The 14940-nt window shown below is 47.4% G+C and overlaps 8 non-coding genes and 1 pseudogene across 8 annotated transcripts; all 9 read left to right on the plus strand.

Moving 5' to 3' along the window:
- Positions 1–924: 924 nt before the first annotated feature.
- On the plus strand, positions 925–1115 carry LOC142252504 (U2 spliceosomal RNA). The gene has a single exon (XR_012725879.1). It is a non-coding gene; the product is annotated as a U2 spliceosomal RNA (small nuclear RNA).
- A 1380-nt stretch (positions 1116–2495) lies between these two features.
- Positions 2496–2686, plus strand: LOC142252505 (U2 spliceosomal RNA). The gene has a single exon (XR_012725880.1). It is a non-coding gene; the product is annotated as a U2 spliceosomal RNA (small nuclear RNA).
- Positions 2687–4865: 2179 nt separating this feature from the next.
- On the plus strand, positions 4866–5061 carry LOC142253248 (U2 spliceosomal RNA). The gene has a single exon (XR_012726559.1). It is a non-coding gene; the product is annotated as a U2 spliceosomal RNA (small nuclear RNA).
- A 1381-nt stretch (positions 5062–6442) lies between these two features.
- Positions 6443–6633, plus strand: LOC142252506 (U2 spliceosomal RNA). Its single transcript, XR_012725881.1, has one exon. It is a non-coding gene; the product is annotated as a U2 spliceosomal RNA (small nuclear RNA).
- A 2182-nt stretch (positions 6634–8815) lies between these two features.
- On the plus strand, positions 8816–9009 carry LOC142253159 (U2 spliceosomal RNA). The gene has a single exon (XR_012726476.1). It is a non-coding gene; the product is annotated as a U2 spliceosomal RNA (small nuclear RNA).
- Positions 9010–10389: 1380 nt separating this feature from the next.
- Positions 10390–10580, plus strand: LOC142252507 (U2 spliceosomal RNA). Its single transcript, XR_012725882.1, has one exon. It is a non-coding gene; the product is annotated as a U2 spliceosomal RNA (small nuclear RNA).
- Positions 10581–11961: 1381 nt separating this feature from the next.
- On the plus strand, positions 11962–12152 carry LOC142252903 (U2 spliceosomal RNA). Its single transcript, XR_012726265.1, has one exon. It is a non-coding gene; the product is annotated as a U2 spliceosomal RNA (small nuclear RNA).
- Positions 12153–13529: 1377 nt separating this feature from the next.
- Positions 13530–13671, plus strand: LOC142253681 (U2 spliceosomal RNA; annotated as a pseudogene).
- Positions 13672–14368: 697 nt separating this feature from the next.
- LOC142253181 (U2 spliceosomal RNA) lies at positions 14369–14563 on the plus strand. Its single transcript, XR_012726495.1, has one exon. It is a non-coding gene; the product is annotated as a U2 spliceosomal RNA (small nuclear RNA).
- The last annotated feature ends 377 nt before the right edge of the window (positions 14564–14940 follow it).

Genomic DNA, 14940 nt, shown 5'->3' on the forward strand with positions numbered 1-14940 from the left:
AAGAGTTTGCTTGCTCTTGGACATTCTAAAAGAGAGGTCATGATAGACATTTAGCTTCTGAACCCAATTGGGGACAGTCATGGGTGATGAATGTTTTGCAACCTGCTGCGCAGCCTGATACCGCAATATAAGGAACGTCAAATACTAAGAATGGGCGGCCTATGAAAGAATTACTACTTTCATTAAGTACACTTAAACGGCTAATTGGGAATAGACAAACTGTAAAAAGCCCTCTGAGAAAGCCCCCCTCTAACCTTTGTTAGTAAGCTTTTCTGTAGTCTGCCTGTTGATGTATTTTCCGTTTGAACAGTGCACAACATGAAGAGACGGAACACTGGCGGCTTGTCACAATGCCCCCCGCTGACATCACAATAGCGCTGCTGCCTAGAAAGCTAGCTGCGCAGCAGAAGTTTCTCTTTGGGTGGGAGGTGGGCTAGTGGAAGGAGGGGGCAAGCTTTTTTTTTTTTTTTTTTCTCGGGTGGTAGGGGGATGATAGGAGAAGGGATGCGGGTGGTGAGATGGGTACAGAGGGCAGGGTTTGGGGCTGGGAAGGGAAGGGAAAAGATTAGGGTTTGGGGATGATGAAAGGGCTTTCTACGGGTAAGGATGGCAAAGGGTGGCAGTGACGGAAAGTCAGGCAACCTGTCCTGTCCGTCTTTTTGTATCATGAATTGAAAAGACTGCAAGGGGGAGGGGAGTTGCTTGCGCCCAAAAGGAGGAGTTATTCAGATTCATTGCAGTGGGCGGCGGCTGCAAAACGCACCATTCTTCTTGTTTTTGCTCTGCAAAGCAGCCTTTTCAAGGGTTGGCTTGGGTGACAAAATGTCTTGTGTAGGCGTGGGTTTGTCTCCCTCTCGCTCTCTCTCCCTAAGATGTGTCCGGCATAGGCCAGGGTGCCACTCGAGGCCCAAACCAATTCTGGTTATCGCTTCTCGGCCTTTTGGCTAAGATCAAGTGTAGTATCTGTTCTTATCAGTTTAATATCTGATACGTCCCCTATCTGGGGACCATATATTAAATGGATTTTTAGAACAGGGAGATGGAAAAAGAGCTTGCTCTGTCCACTCCACGCATTGACCTGGTATTGCAGTACCTCCAGGACCGGTGCACCCCTTCTTAACCCAGTTTCCAAAAGCAGAACTCAATTCACCTGATTCATATTAGCCCGATTTAATGAATTGGAAGAAAGCATACGTCTTCATATGCACCTCAATACTTCCTCCTTTTGTTTTTTATCTTTCACACTTTTTACTTTCTTTATTCATCCAAATAGCAAACTCATCACCACTCAACCTGACCAACTCGACTATGTCCCGTGCTGCAGTATCTTGTTCTCTGTCTTATCTAGATCATTTGCAATTGAATGGAATAGATCCCTTTTGGACAAAGTGGATTCACCTGCTGCTGCAGTGACCACAGGTGTGATAAGATCTAGAATTGGCATCTGGTGCGATCTCTCCGCTTCCACTCCAAAGAAAGTTACCTGTTTATTCCTATCATGCATTGGTCTTGGGGTTTTCTTTGAGCAATGATGATGTCTTGAGTGGGCTGTTGGCTCCCTCACCTGGAGGAAGAGTTTGCTTGCTCTTGGACATTCTAAAAGAGAGGTCATGATAGACATTTAGCTTCTGAACCCAATTGGGGACAGTCATGGGTGATGAATGTTTTGCAACCTGCTGCGCAGCCTGATACCGCAATATAAGGAACGTCAAATACTAAGAATGGGCGGCCTATGAAAGAATTACTACTTTCATTAAGTACACTTAAACGGCTAATTGGGAATAGACAAACTGTAAAAAGCCCTCTGAGAAAGCCCCCCTCTAACCTTTGTTAGTAAGCTTTTCTGTAGTCTGCCTGTTGATGTATTTTCCGTTTGAACAGTGCACAACATGAAGAGACGGAACACTGGCGGCTTGTCACAATGCCCCCCACTGACATCACAATAGCGCTGCTGCCTAGAAAGCTAGCTGCGCAGCAGAAGTTTCTCTTTGGGTGGGAGGTGGGCTAGTGGAAGGAGGGGGCAAGCTTTTTTTTTTTTTTTTTTCTCGGGTGGTAGGGGGATGATAGGAGAAGGGATGCGGGTGGTGAGATGGGTACAGAGGGCAGGGTTTGGGGCTGGGAAGGGAAGGGAAAAGATTAGGGTTTGGGGATGATGAAAGGGCTTTCTACGGGTAAGGATGGCAAAGGGTGGCAGTGACGGAAAGTCAGGCAACCTGTCCTGTCCGTCTTTTTGTATCATGAATTGAAAAGACTGCAAGGGGGAGGGGAGTTGCTTGCGCCCAAAAGGAGGAGTTATTCAGATTCATTGCAGTGGGCGGCGGCTGCAAAACGCACCATTCTTCTTGTTTTTGCTCTGCAAAGCAGCCTTTTCAAGGGTTGGCTTGGGTGACAAAATGTCTTGTGTAGGCGTGGGTTTGTCTCCCTCTCGCTCTCTCTCCCTAACATGTGTCCGGCATAGGCCAGGGTGCCACTCGAGGCCCAAACCAATTCTGGTTATCGCTTCTCGGCCTTTTGGCTAAGATCAAGTGTAGTATCTGTTCTTATCAGTTTAATATCTGATACGTCCCCTATCTGGGGACCATATATTAAATGGATTTTTAGAACAGGGAGATGGAAAAAGAGCTTGCTCTGTCCACTCCACGCATTGACCTGGTATTGCAGTACCTCCAGGACCGGTGCACCCCTTCTTAACCCAGTTTCCAAAAGCAGAACTCAATTCACCTGATTCATATTAGCCCGATTTAATGAATTGGAAGAAAGCATACGTCTTCATATGCACCTCAATACTTCCTCCTTTTGTTTTTTATCTTTCACACTTTTTACTTTCTTTATTCATCCAAATAGCAAACTCATCACCACTCAACCTGACCAACTCGACTATGTCCCGTGCTGCAGTATCTTGTTCTCTGTCTTATCTAGATCATTTGCAATTGAATGGAATAGATCCCTTTTGGACAAAGTGGATTCACCTGCTGCTGCAGTGACCACAGGTGTGATAAGATCTAGAATTGGCATCTGGTGCGATCTCTCCGCTTCCACTCCAAAGAAAGTTACCTGTTTATTCCTATCATGCATTGGTTTTTGGGGTTTTCTTTGAGCAATGATGATGTCTTGAGTGGGCTGTTGGCTCCCTCACCTGGAGGAAGAGTTTGCTTGCTCTTGGACATTCTAAAAGAGAGGTCATGATAGACATTTAGCTTCTGAACCCAATTGGGGACAGTCATGGGTGATGAATGTTTTGCAACCTGCTGCGCAGCCTGATAGCGCAATATAAGGAACGTCAAATACTAAGAATGGGCGGCCTATGAAAGAATTACTACTTTCATTAAGTACACTTAAACGGCTAATTGGGAATAGACAAACTGTAAAAAGCCCTCTGAGAAAGCCCCCCTCTAACCTTTGTTAGTAAGCTTTTCTGTAGTCTGCCTGTTGATGTATTTTCCGTTTGAACAGTGCACAACATGAAGAGACGGAACACTGGCGGCTTGTCACAATGCCCCCCGCTGACATCACAATAGCGCTGCTGCCTAGAAAGCTAGCTGCGCAGCAGAAGTTTCTCTTTGGGTGGGAGGTGGGCTAGTGGAAGGAGGGGGCAAGCTTTTTTTTTTTTTTTTTTCTCGGGTGGTAGGGGGATGATAGGAGAAGGGATGCGGGTGGTGAGATGGGTACAGAGGGCAGGGTTTGGGGCTGGGAAGGGAAGGGAAAAGATTAGGGTTTGGGGATGATGAAAGGGCTTTCTACGGGTAAGGATGGCAAAGGGTGGCAGTGACGGAAAGTCAGGCAACCTGTCCTGTCCGTCTTTTTGTATCATGAATTGAAAAGACTGCAAGGGGGAGGGGAGTTGCTTGCGCCCAAAAGGAGGAGTTATTCAGATTCATTGCAGTGGGCGGCGGCTGCAAAACGCACCATTCTTCTTGTTTTTGCTCTGCAAAGCAGCCTTTTCAAGGGTTGGCTTGGGTGACAAAATGTCTTGTGTAGGCGTGGGTTTGTCTCCCTCTCGCTCTCTCTCCCTAAGATGTGTCCGGCATAGGCCAGGGTGCCACTCGAGGCCCAAACCAATTCTGGTTATCGCTTCTCGGCCTTTTGGCTAAGATCAAGTGTAGTGTTGTTCGAAGAGGTGGTTTAAGCTCCAGGCCACCTTAGTACAATGATACAATGCACACTGGAAGGTTGCGCTTGCTAGTACTCTGGGTGGATAGTATATTCATCTAGAGGAAAACATGGCCCTACCAGGATCGAGGCTATTAGACTGAGTAAGGTTGGGGGGCTATGGTGCAACGTGCCCCAGGACTGACGACCCTGGAGTGAGTCTGAGCTTGCTGGCTTGGAACCCCGGCAATCCTTGGGCTCTGTAGCACACCGTACCTTGCCTTTTTATACTTTTTGAGCATATTACCCTATCCCGGCCTTCTGGCTAGGAAGGGAAATTTTTATAATACCGGTCGGAGGTCTGGTCAGCTTTGGGCTGAGAAACTAACACCCGGTTGGAGGTCCGGGTCAGCTTCGGCTGAGAAACTAACACCCGCTTGGAGGTCTGGGTCAGCTTCGGCTGAGAAACCAACACCCGGTTGGAGGTCCGGTTAGCCTTGGGCTGAGAAACCAACACCGGTTGACGGTCCGGGCAGTTTCGGCTGCAAAACCAACAACTAGTAGCTCTCTACTCCACTTGGGTAAGATGCCTGGGTGGACGCTGGGAGCAACGACAAGGCTCAACCAGGCTTCGGCTTGGGGGAGCACCGAAGATCCCTGACCCTTGCTGTGGCCTTCTGGCTCGGAGGGACGGGGTTGATTTTTGGGGACCACCTCCTCTCGGAAGGGTCCACACGAATCCTAGCCTTTGCACTGTTTTTGGTGTGACTTCGGTCATGCATTTTTTGCGGTGCTTTGGAAAGCTTCATTAAATCAAAATCTGTTCTTATCAGTTTAATATCTGATACGTCCCCTATCTGGGGACCATATATTAAATGGATTTTTAGAACAGGGAGATGGAAAAAGAGCTTGCTCTGTCCACTCCACGCATTGACCTGGTATTGCAGTACCTCCAGGACCGGTGCACCCCTTCTTAACCCAGTTTCCAAAAGCAGAACTCAATTCACCTGATTCATATTAGCCCGATTTAATGAATTGGAAGAAAGCATACGTCTTCATATGCACCTCAATACTTCCTCCTTTTGTTTTTTATCTTTCACACTTTTTACTTTCTTTATTCATCCAAATAGCAAACTCATCACCACTCAACCTGACCAACTCGACTATGTCCCGTGCTGCAGTATCTTGTTCTCTGTCTTATCTAGATCATTTGCAATTGAATGGAATAGATCCCTTTTGGACAAAGTGGATTCACCTGCTGCTGCAGTGACCACAGGTGTGATAAGATCTAGAATTGGCATCTGGTGCGATCTCTCCGCTTCCACTCCAAAGAAAGTTACCTGTTTATTCCTATCATGCATTGGTTTTTGGGGTTTTCTTTGAGCAATGATGATGTCTTGAGTGGGCTGTTGGCTCCCTCACCTGGAGGAAGAGTTTGCTTGCTCTTGGACATTCTAAAAGAGAGGTCATGATAGACATTTAGCTTCTGAACCCAATTGGGGACAGTCATGGGTGATGAATGTTTTGCAACCTGCTGCGCAGCCTGATACCGCAATATAAGGAACGTCAAATACTAAGAATGGGCGGCCTATGAAAGAATTACTACTTTCATTAAGTACACTTAAACGGCTAATTGGGAATAGACAAACTGTAAAAAGCCCTCTGAGAAAGCCCCCCTCTAACCTTTGTTAGTAAGCTTTTCTGTAGTCTGCCTGTTGATGTATTTTCCGTTTGAACAGTGCACAACATGAAGAGACGGAACACTGGCGGCTTGTCACAATGCCCCCCGCTGACATCACAATAGCGCTGCTGCCTAGAAAGCTAGCTGCGCAGCAGACGTTTCTCTTTGGGTGGGAGGTGGGCTAGTGGAAGGAGGGGGCAAGCTTTTTTTTTTTTTTTTTTCTCGGGTGGTAGGGGGATGATAGGAGAAGGGATGCGGGTGGTGAGATGGGTACAGAGGGCAGGGTTTGGGGCTGGGAAGGGAAGGGAAAAGATTAGGGTTTGGGGATGATGAAAGGGCTTTCTACGGGTAAGGATGGCAAAGGGTGGCAGTGACGGAAAGTCAGGCAACCTGTCCTGTCCGTCTTTTTGTATCATGAATTGAAAAGACTGCAAGGGGGAGGGGAGTTGCTTGCGCCCAAAAGGAGGAGTTATTCAGATTCATTGCAGTGGGCGGCGGCTGCAAAACGCACCATTCTTCTTGTTTTTGCTCTGCAAAGCAGCCTTTTCAAGGGTTGGCTTGGGTGACAAAATGTCTTGTGTAGGCGTGGGTTTGTCTCCCTCTCGCTCTCTCTCCCTAAGATGTGTCCGGCATAGGCCAGGGTGCCACTCGAGGCCCAAACCAATTCTGGTTATCGCTTCTCGGCCTTTTGGCTAAGATCAAGTGTAGTATCTGTTCTTATCAGTTTAATATCTGATACGTCCCCTATCTGGGGACCATATATTAAATGGATTTTTAGAACAGGGAGATGGAAAAAGAGCTTGCTCTGTCCACTCCACGCATTGACCTGGTATTGCAGTACCTCCAGGACCGGTGCACCCCTTCTTAACCCAGTTTCCAAAAGCAGAACTCAATTCACCTGATTCATATTAGCCCGATTTAATGAATTGGAAGAAAGCATACGTCTTCATATGCACCTCAATACTTCCTCCTTTTGTTTTTTATCTTTCACACTTTTTACTTTCTTTATTCATCCAAATAGCAAACTCATCACCACTCAACCTGACCAACTCGACTATGTCCCGTGCTGCAGTATCTTGTTCTCTGTCTTATCTAGATCATTTGCAATTGAATGGAATAGATCCCTTTTGGACAAAGTGGATTCACCTGCTGCTGCAGTGACCACAGGTGTGATAAGATCTAGAATTGGCATCTGGTGCGATCTCTCCGCTTCCACTCCAAAGAAAGTTACCTGTTTATTCCTATCATGCATTGGTTTTTGGGGTTTTCTTTGAGCAATGATGATGTCTTGAGTGGGCTGTTGGCTCCCTCACCTGGAGGAAGAGTTTGCTTGCTCTTGGACATTCTAAAAGAGAGGTCATGATAGACATTTAGCTTCTGAACCCAATTGGGGACAGTCATGGGTGATGAATGTTTTGCAACCTGCTGCGCAGCCTGATACCGCAATATAAGGAACGTCAAATACTAAGAATGGGCGGCCTATGAAAGAATTACTACTTTCATTAAGTACACTTAAACGGCTAATTGGGAATAGACAAACTGTAAAAAGCCCTCTGAGAAAGCCCCCCTCTAACCTTTGTTAGTAAGCTTTTCTGTAGTCTGCCTGTTGATGTATTTTCCGTTTGAACAGTGCACAACATGAAGAGACGGAACACTGGCGGCTTGTCACAATGCCCCCCGCTGACATCACAATAGCGCTGCTGCCTAGAAAGCTAGCTGCGCAGCAGAAGTTTCTCTTTGGGTGGAAGGTGGGCTAGTGGAAGGAGGGGGCAAGCTTTTTTTTTTTTTTTTTCTCGGGTGGTAGGGGGATGATAGGAGAAGGGATGCGGGTGGTGAGATGGGTACAGAGGGCAGGGTTTGGGGCTTGGAAGGGAAGGGAAAAGATTAGGGTTTGGGGATGATGAAAGGGCTTTCTACGGGTAAGGATGGCAAAGGGTGGCAGTGACGGAAAGTCAGGCAACCTGTCCTGTCCGTCTTTTTGTATCATGAATTGAAAAGACTGCAAGGGGGAGGGGAGTTGCTTGCGCCCAAAAGGAGGAGTTATTCAGATTCATTGCAGTGGGCGGCGGCTGCAAAACGCACCATTCTTCTTGTTTTTGCTCTGCAAAGCAGCCTTTTCAAGGGTTGGCTTGGGTGACAAAATGTCTTGTGTAGGCGTGGGTTTGTCTCCCTCTCGCTCTCTCTCCCTAAGATGTGTCCGGCATAGGCCAGGGTGCCACTCGAGGCCCAAACCAATTCTGGTTATCGCTTCTCGGCCTTTTGGCTAATATCATGTGTAGTGTTGTTCGAAGAGGTGGTTTAAGCTCCAGGCCACCTTAGTACAATGATACAATGCACACTGGAAGGTTGCGCTTGCTAGTACTCTGGGTGGATAGTAAATTCATCTAGAGGAAAACATGGTCCTACCAGGATCAAGGCTATTAGACTGAGTAAGGGTGGGGGGCTATGGTACAACGTGCCCCAGGACTGACGACCCTGGAGTGAGTCTGAGCTTGCTGGCTTGGGACCCCGGCAAGCCTTGGGCTCTGTAGCACACCGTACCTTGCCTTTTCATACTTTTTGAGCATATTACCCTATCCCGGCCTTCTGGCTAGGAAGGGAAATTTTTATAATCCCGGTCGGAGGTCTGGTCAGCTTTGGGCTGAGAAACTAACACCCGGTTGGAGGTCCGGGTCAGCTTCGGCTGAGAAACCAACACCCGGTTGGAGGTCTGGGTCAGCTTCGGCTGAGAAACCAACACCCGGTTGGAGGTCCGGTTAGCCTTGGGCTGAGAAACCAACACCGGTTGACGGTCCGGGCAGTTTCGGCTGCGAAACCAACAACTAGTAGCTCTCTACTCCACTTGGGTAAGATGCCTGGGTGGACGCTGGGAGCAACGACAAGGCTCAACCAGGCTTCGGCTTGGGGGAGCACCGAAGATCCCTGACCCTTGCTGTGGCCTTCTGGCTCGGAGGGACGGGGTTGATTTTTGGGGACCCTCTCCTCACGGTGGGGTCCACACGAATCCTAGCCTTTGCACTGTTTTTGGTGTGACTTCGGTCATGCATTTTTTGTGGTGCTTTGGAAAGCTTCATTAAATCAAAAAATCTGTTCTTATCAGTTTAATATCTGATACGTCCCCTATCTGGGGACCATATATTAAATGGATTTTTAGAACAGGGAGATGGAAAAAGAGCTTGCTCTGTCCACTCCACGCATTGACCTGGTATTGCAGTACCTCCAGGACCGGTGCACCCCTTCTTAACCCAGTTTCCAAAAGCAGAACTCAATTCACCTGATTCATATTAGCCCGATTTAATGAATTGGAAGAAAGCATACGTCTTCATATGCACCTCAATACTTCCTCCTTTTGTTTTTTATCTTTCACACTTTTTACTTTCTTTATTCATCCAAATAGCAAACTCATCACCACTCAACCTGACCAACTCGACTATGTCCCGTGCTGCAGTATCTTGTTCTCTGTCTTATCTAGATCATTTGCAATTGAATGGAATAGATCCCTTTTGGACAAAGTGGATTCACCTGCTGCTGCAGTGACCACAGGTGTGATAAGATCTAGAATTGGCATCTGGTGCGATCTCTCCGCTTCCACTCCAAAGAAAGTTACCTGTTTATTCCTATCATGCATTGGTTTTTGGGGTTTTCTTTGAGCAATGATGATGTCTTGAGTGGGCTGTTGGCTCCCTCACCTGGAGGAAGAGTTTGCTTGCTCTTGGACATTCTAAAAGAGAGGTCATGATAGACATTTAGCTTCTGAACCCAATTGGGGACAGTCATGGGTGATGAATGTTTTGCAACCTGCTGCGCAGCCTGATACCGCAATATAAGGAACGTCAAATACTAAGAATGGGCGGCCTATGAAAGAATTACTACTTTCATTAAGTACACTTAAACGGCTAATTGGGAATAGACAAACTGTAAAAAGCCCTCTGAGAAAGCCCCCCTCTAACCTTTGTTAGTAAGCTTTTCTGTAGTCTGCCTGTTGATGTATTTTCCGTTTGAACAGTGCACAACATGAAGAGACGGAACACTGGCGGCTTGTCACAATGCCCCCCGCTGACATCACAATAGCGCTGCTGCCTAGAAAGCTAGCTGCGCAGCAGAAGTTTCTCTTTGGGTGGGAGGTGGGCTAGTGGAAGGAGGGGGCAAGCTTTTTTTTTTTTTTTTTCTCGGGTGGTAGGGGGATGATAGGAGAAGGGATGCGGGTGGTGAGATGGGTACAGAGGGCAGGGTTTGGGGCTGGGAAGGGAAGGGAAAAGATTAGGGTTTGGGGATGATGAAAGGGCTTTCTACGGGTAAGGATGGCAAAGGGTGGCAGTGACGGAAAGTCAGGCAACCTGTCCTGTCCGTCTTTTTGTATCATGAATTGAAAAGACTGCAAGGGGGAGGGGAGTTGCTTGCACCCAAAAGGAGGAGTTATTCAGATTCATTGCAGTGGGCGGCGGCTGCAAAACGCACCATTCTTCTTGTTTTTGCTCTGCAAAGCAGCCTTTTCAAGGGTTGGCTTGGGTGACAAAATGTCTTGTGTAGGCGTGGGTTTGTCTCCCTCTCGCTCTCTCTCCCTAAGATGTGTCCGGCATAGGCCAGGGTGCCACTCGAGGCCCAAACCAATTCTGGTTATCGCTTCTCGGCCTTTTGGCTAAGATCAAGTGTAGTATCTGTTCTTATCAGTTTAATATCTGATACGTCCCCTATCTGGGGACCATATATTAAATGGATTTTTAGAACAGGGAGATGGAAAAAGAGCTTGCTCTGTCCACTCCACGCATTGACCTGGTATTGCAGTACCTCCAGGACCGGTGCACCCCTTCTTAACCCAGTTTCCAAAAGCAGAACTCAATTCACCTGATTCATATTAGCCCGATTTAATGAATTGGAAGAAAGCATACGTCTTCATATGCACCTCAATACTTCCTCCTTTTGTTTTTTATCTTTCACACTTTTTACTTTCTTTATTCATCCAAATAGCAAACTCATCACCACTCAACCTGACCAACTCGACTATGTCCCGTGCTGCAGTATCTTGTTCTCTGTCTTATCTAGATCATTTGCAATTGAATGGAATAGATCCCTTTTGGACAAAGTGGATTCACCTGCTGCTGCAGTGACCACAGGTGTGATAAGATCTAGAATTGGCATCTGGTGCGATCTCTCCGCTTCCACTCCAAAGAAAGTTACCTGTTTATTCCTATCATGCATTGGTTTTTGGGGTTTTCTTTGAGCAATGATGATGTCTTGAGTGGGCTGTTGGCTCCCTCACCTGGAGGAAGAGTTTGCTTGCTCTTGGACATTCTAAAAGAGAGGTCATGATAGACATTTAGCTTCTGAACCCAATTGGGGACAGTCATGGGTGATGAATGTTTTGCAACCTGCTGCGCAGCCTGATACCGCAATATAAGGAACGTCAAATACTAAGAATGGGCGGCCTATGAAAGAATTACTACTTTCATTAAGTACACTTAAACGGCTAATTGGGAATAGACAAACTGTAAAAAGCCCTCTGAGAAAGCCCCCCTCTAACCTTTGTTAGTAAGCTTTTCTGTAGTCTGCCTGTTGATGTATTTTCCGTTTGAACAGTGCACAACATGAAGAGACGGAACACTGGCGGCTTGTCACAATGCCCCCCGCTGACATCACAATAGCGCTGCTGCCTAGAAAGCTAGCTGCGCAGCAGAAGTTTCTCTTTGGGTGGGAGGTGGGCTAGTGGAAGGAGGGGGCAAGCTTTTTTTTTTTTTTTTTTCTCGGGTGGTAGGGGGATGATAGGAGAAGGGATGCGGGTGGTGAGATGGGTACAGAGGGCAGGGTTTGGGGCTGGGAAGGGAAGGGAAAAGATTAGGGTTTGGGGATGATGAAAGGGCTTTCTACGGGTAAGGATGGCAAAGGGTGGCAGTGACGGAAAGTCAGGCAACCTGTCCTGTCCGTCTTTTTGTATCATGAATTGAAAAGACTGCAAGGGGGAGGGGAGTTGCTTGCGCCCAAAAGGAGGAGTTATTCAGATTCATTGCAGTGGGCGGCGGCTGCAAAACGCACCATTCTTCTTGTTTTTGCTCTGCAAAGCAGCCTTTTCAAGGGTTGGCTTGGGTGACAAAATGTCTTGTGTAGGCGTGGGTTTGTCTCCCTCTCGCTCTCTCTCCCTAAGATGTGTCCGGCATAGGCCAGGGTGCCACTCGAGGCCCAAACCAATTCTGGTTATTGCTTCTCGGCCTTTTGGCTAAGATCAAGTGTAGAATCTGTTCTTATCAGTTTAATATCTGATACGTCCCCTATCTGGGGACCATATATTAAATGGATTTTTAGAACAGGGAGATGGAAAAAGAGCTTGCTCTGTCCACTCCACGCATTGACCTGGTATTGCAGTACCTCCAGGACCGGTGCACCCCTTCTTAACCCAGTTTCCAAAAGCAGAACTCAATTCACCTGATTCATATTAGCCCGATTTAATGAATTGGAAGAAAGCATACGTCTTCATATGCACCTCAATACTTCCTCCTTTTGTTTTTTATCTTTCACACTTTTTACTTTCTTTATTCATCCAAATAGCAAACTCATCACCACTCAACCTGACCAACTCGACTATGTCCCGTGCTGCAGTATCTTGTTCTCTGTCTTATCTAGATCATTTGCAATTGAATGGAATAGATCCCTTTTGGACAAAGTGGATTCACCTGCTGCTGCAGTGACCACAGGTGTGATAAGATCTAGAATTGGCATCTGGTGCGATCTCTCCGCTTCCACTCCAAAGAAAGTTACCTGTTTATTCCTATCATGCATTGGTTTTTCGGGTTTTCTTTGAGCAATGATGATGTCTTGAGTGGGCTGTTGGCTCCCTCACCTGGAGGAAGAGTTTGCTTGCTCTTGGACATTCTAAAAGAGAGGTCATGATAGACATTTAGCTTCTGAACCCAATTGGGGACAGTCATGGGTGATGAATGTTTTGCAACCTGCTGCGCAGCCTGATACCGCAATATAAGGAACGTCAAATACTAAGAATGGGCGGCCTATGAAAGAATTACTACTTTCATTAAGTACACTTAAACGGCTAATTGGGAATAGACAAACTGTAAAAAGCCCTCTGAGAAAGCCCCCCTCTAACCTTTGTTAGTAAGCTTTTCTGTAGTCTGCCTGTTGATGTATTTTCCGTTTGAACAGTGCACAACATGAAGAGACGGAACACTGGCGGCTTGTCACAATGCCCCCCGCTGACATCACAATAGCGCTGCTGCCTAGAAAGCTAGCTGCGCAGCAGAAGTTTCTCTTTGGGTGGGAGGTGGGCTAGTGGAAGGAGGGGGCAAGCTTTTTTTTTTTTTTCTCGGGTGGTAGGGGGATGATAGGAGAAGGGATGCGGGTGGTGAGATGGGTACAGAGGGCAGGGTTTGGGGCTGGGAAGGGAAGGGAAAAGATTAGGGTTTGGGGATGATGAAAGGGCTTTCTACGGGTAAGGATGGCAAAGGGTGGCAGTGACGGAAAGTCAGGCAACCTGTCCTGTCCGTCTTTTTGTATCATGAATTGAAAAGACTGCAAGGGGGAGGGGAGTTGCTTGCGCCCAAAAGGAGGAGTTATTCAGATTCATTGCAGTGGGCGGCGGCTGCAAAACGCACCATTCTTCTTGTTTTTGCTCTGCAAAGCAGCCTTTTCAAGGGTTGGCTTGGGTGACAAAATGTCTTGTGTAGGCGTGGGTTTGTCTCCCTCTCGCTCTCTCTCCCTAAGATGTGTCCGGCATAGGCCAGGGTGCCACTCGAGGCCCAAACCAATTCTGGTTATCGCTTCTCGGCCTTTTGGCTAAGATCAAGTGTAGTATCGTTCGAAAAGGTGGTTTAAGGCTCCGGCCACCTTAGTACAATGATGCAATGCACACTGGAAGGTTGCGCTTGTTAGTACTTTGGGAGGATAGTATATCCATCTAGAGGAAACCATGGCCCTACCAGGATCGAGGCTATTAGACTGAGTAAGTGTGGGGGTTATGGTGCAATTTGCCCCAGGAATGGACACCCTGGAGGGAGTCTGAACTTGCTAGGTTGGGACCCTGGTAAGCCTCAGACTCTGTCGCACGCCGCGCCTTGCCTATTCATACTTTCCAAGCATATTGCCCTATCCCGGCCTTCTGGCTAAGAAGGGAAATTTTTATAATCCCGGTCGGAGGTCCGGTCAGCTTTGGGCTGAGAAACCAACACCCGGTTGGAGGTCCGGGTCAGCTTTGGCTGAGAAACCAACACCCGGTTGGAGGTCCGGTTAGCCTTGGGCTGAGAAACCAACACCCGGTTGGAGGTCCGGTCAGCCTTGGGCTGAGAAACCAACACCCGGTTGGAGGTCCGGTCAGCCTTGGGCTGAGAAACCAACACCGGTTGACGGTCCGGGCAGTCTCGGCTGCGAAACCAACGACTAGTAGCTCCCTACTCCACTTGGGTAAGATGCCTCGGTGGACGCTGGGAGCAACAACAAGGCTCAACCAGGCTTCGGCTTGGGGGAGCACCGAAGATCCCTGACCCTCGCTGTGGCCTTCTGGCTTGGAGGGACGGGGTTGATTTTTGGGGATCCTCTTCTCACGGAGGGGTCCACACGAATCCTAGCCTTTGCACTGTTTTTGGTGTGACTTCGGTCATGCATTTTTGCGGTGCTTTGGAAAGCTTCATTAAATCAAAATCTGTTCTTATCAGTTTAATATCTGATACGTCCCCTATCTGGGGACCATATATTAAATGGATTTTTAGAACAGGGAGATGGAAAAAGAGCTTGCTCTGTCCACTCCACGCATTGACCTGGTATTGCAGTACCTCCAGGACCGGTGCACCCCTTCTTAACCCAGTTTCCAAAAGCAGAACTCAATTCACCTGATTCATATTAGCCCGATTTAATGAATTGGAAGAAAGCATACGTCTTCATATGCACCTCAATACTTCCTCCTTTTGTTTTTTATCTTTCACACTTTTTACTTTCTTTATTCATCCAAATAGCAAACTCATCACCACTCAACCTGACCAACTCGACTATGTCCCGTGCTGCAGTATCTTGTTCTCTGTCTTATCTAGATCATTTGCAATTGAATGGAATAGATCCCTTTTGGACAAAGTGGATTCACCTGCTGCTGCAGTGACCACAGGTGTGATAAGATCTAGAATTGGCATCTGGTGTGATCTCTCCGCTTCCACTCCAAAGAAAGTTACCTGTTTATT

This window comes from Anomaloglossus baeobatrachus, chromosome 9 (genome assembly GCF_048569485.1).
Source record: "Anomaloglossus baeobatrachus isolate aAnoBae1 chromosome 9, aAnoBae1.hap1, whole genome shotgun sequence".
Lineage (NCBI taxonomy): Eukaryota > Metazoa > Chordata > Amphibia > Anura > Aromobatidae > Anomaloglossus > Anomaloglossus baeobatrachus.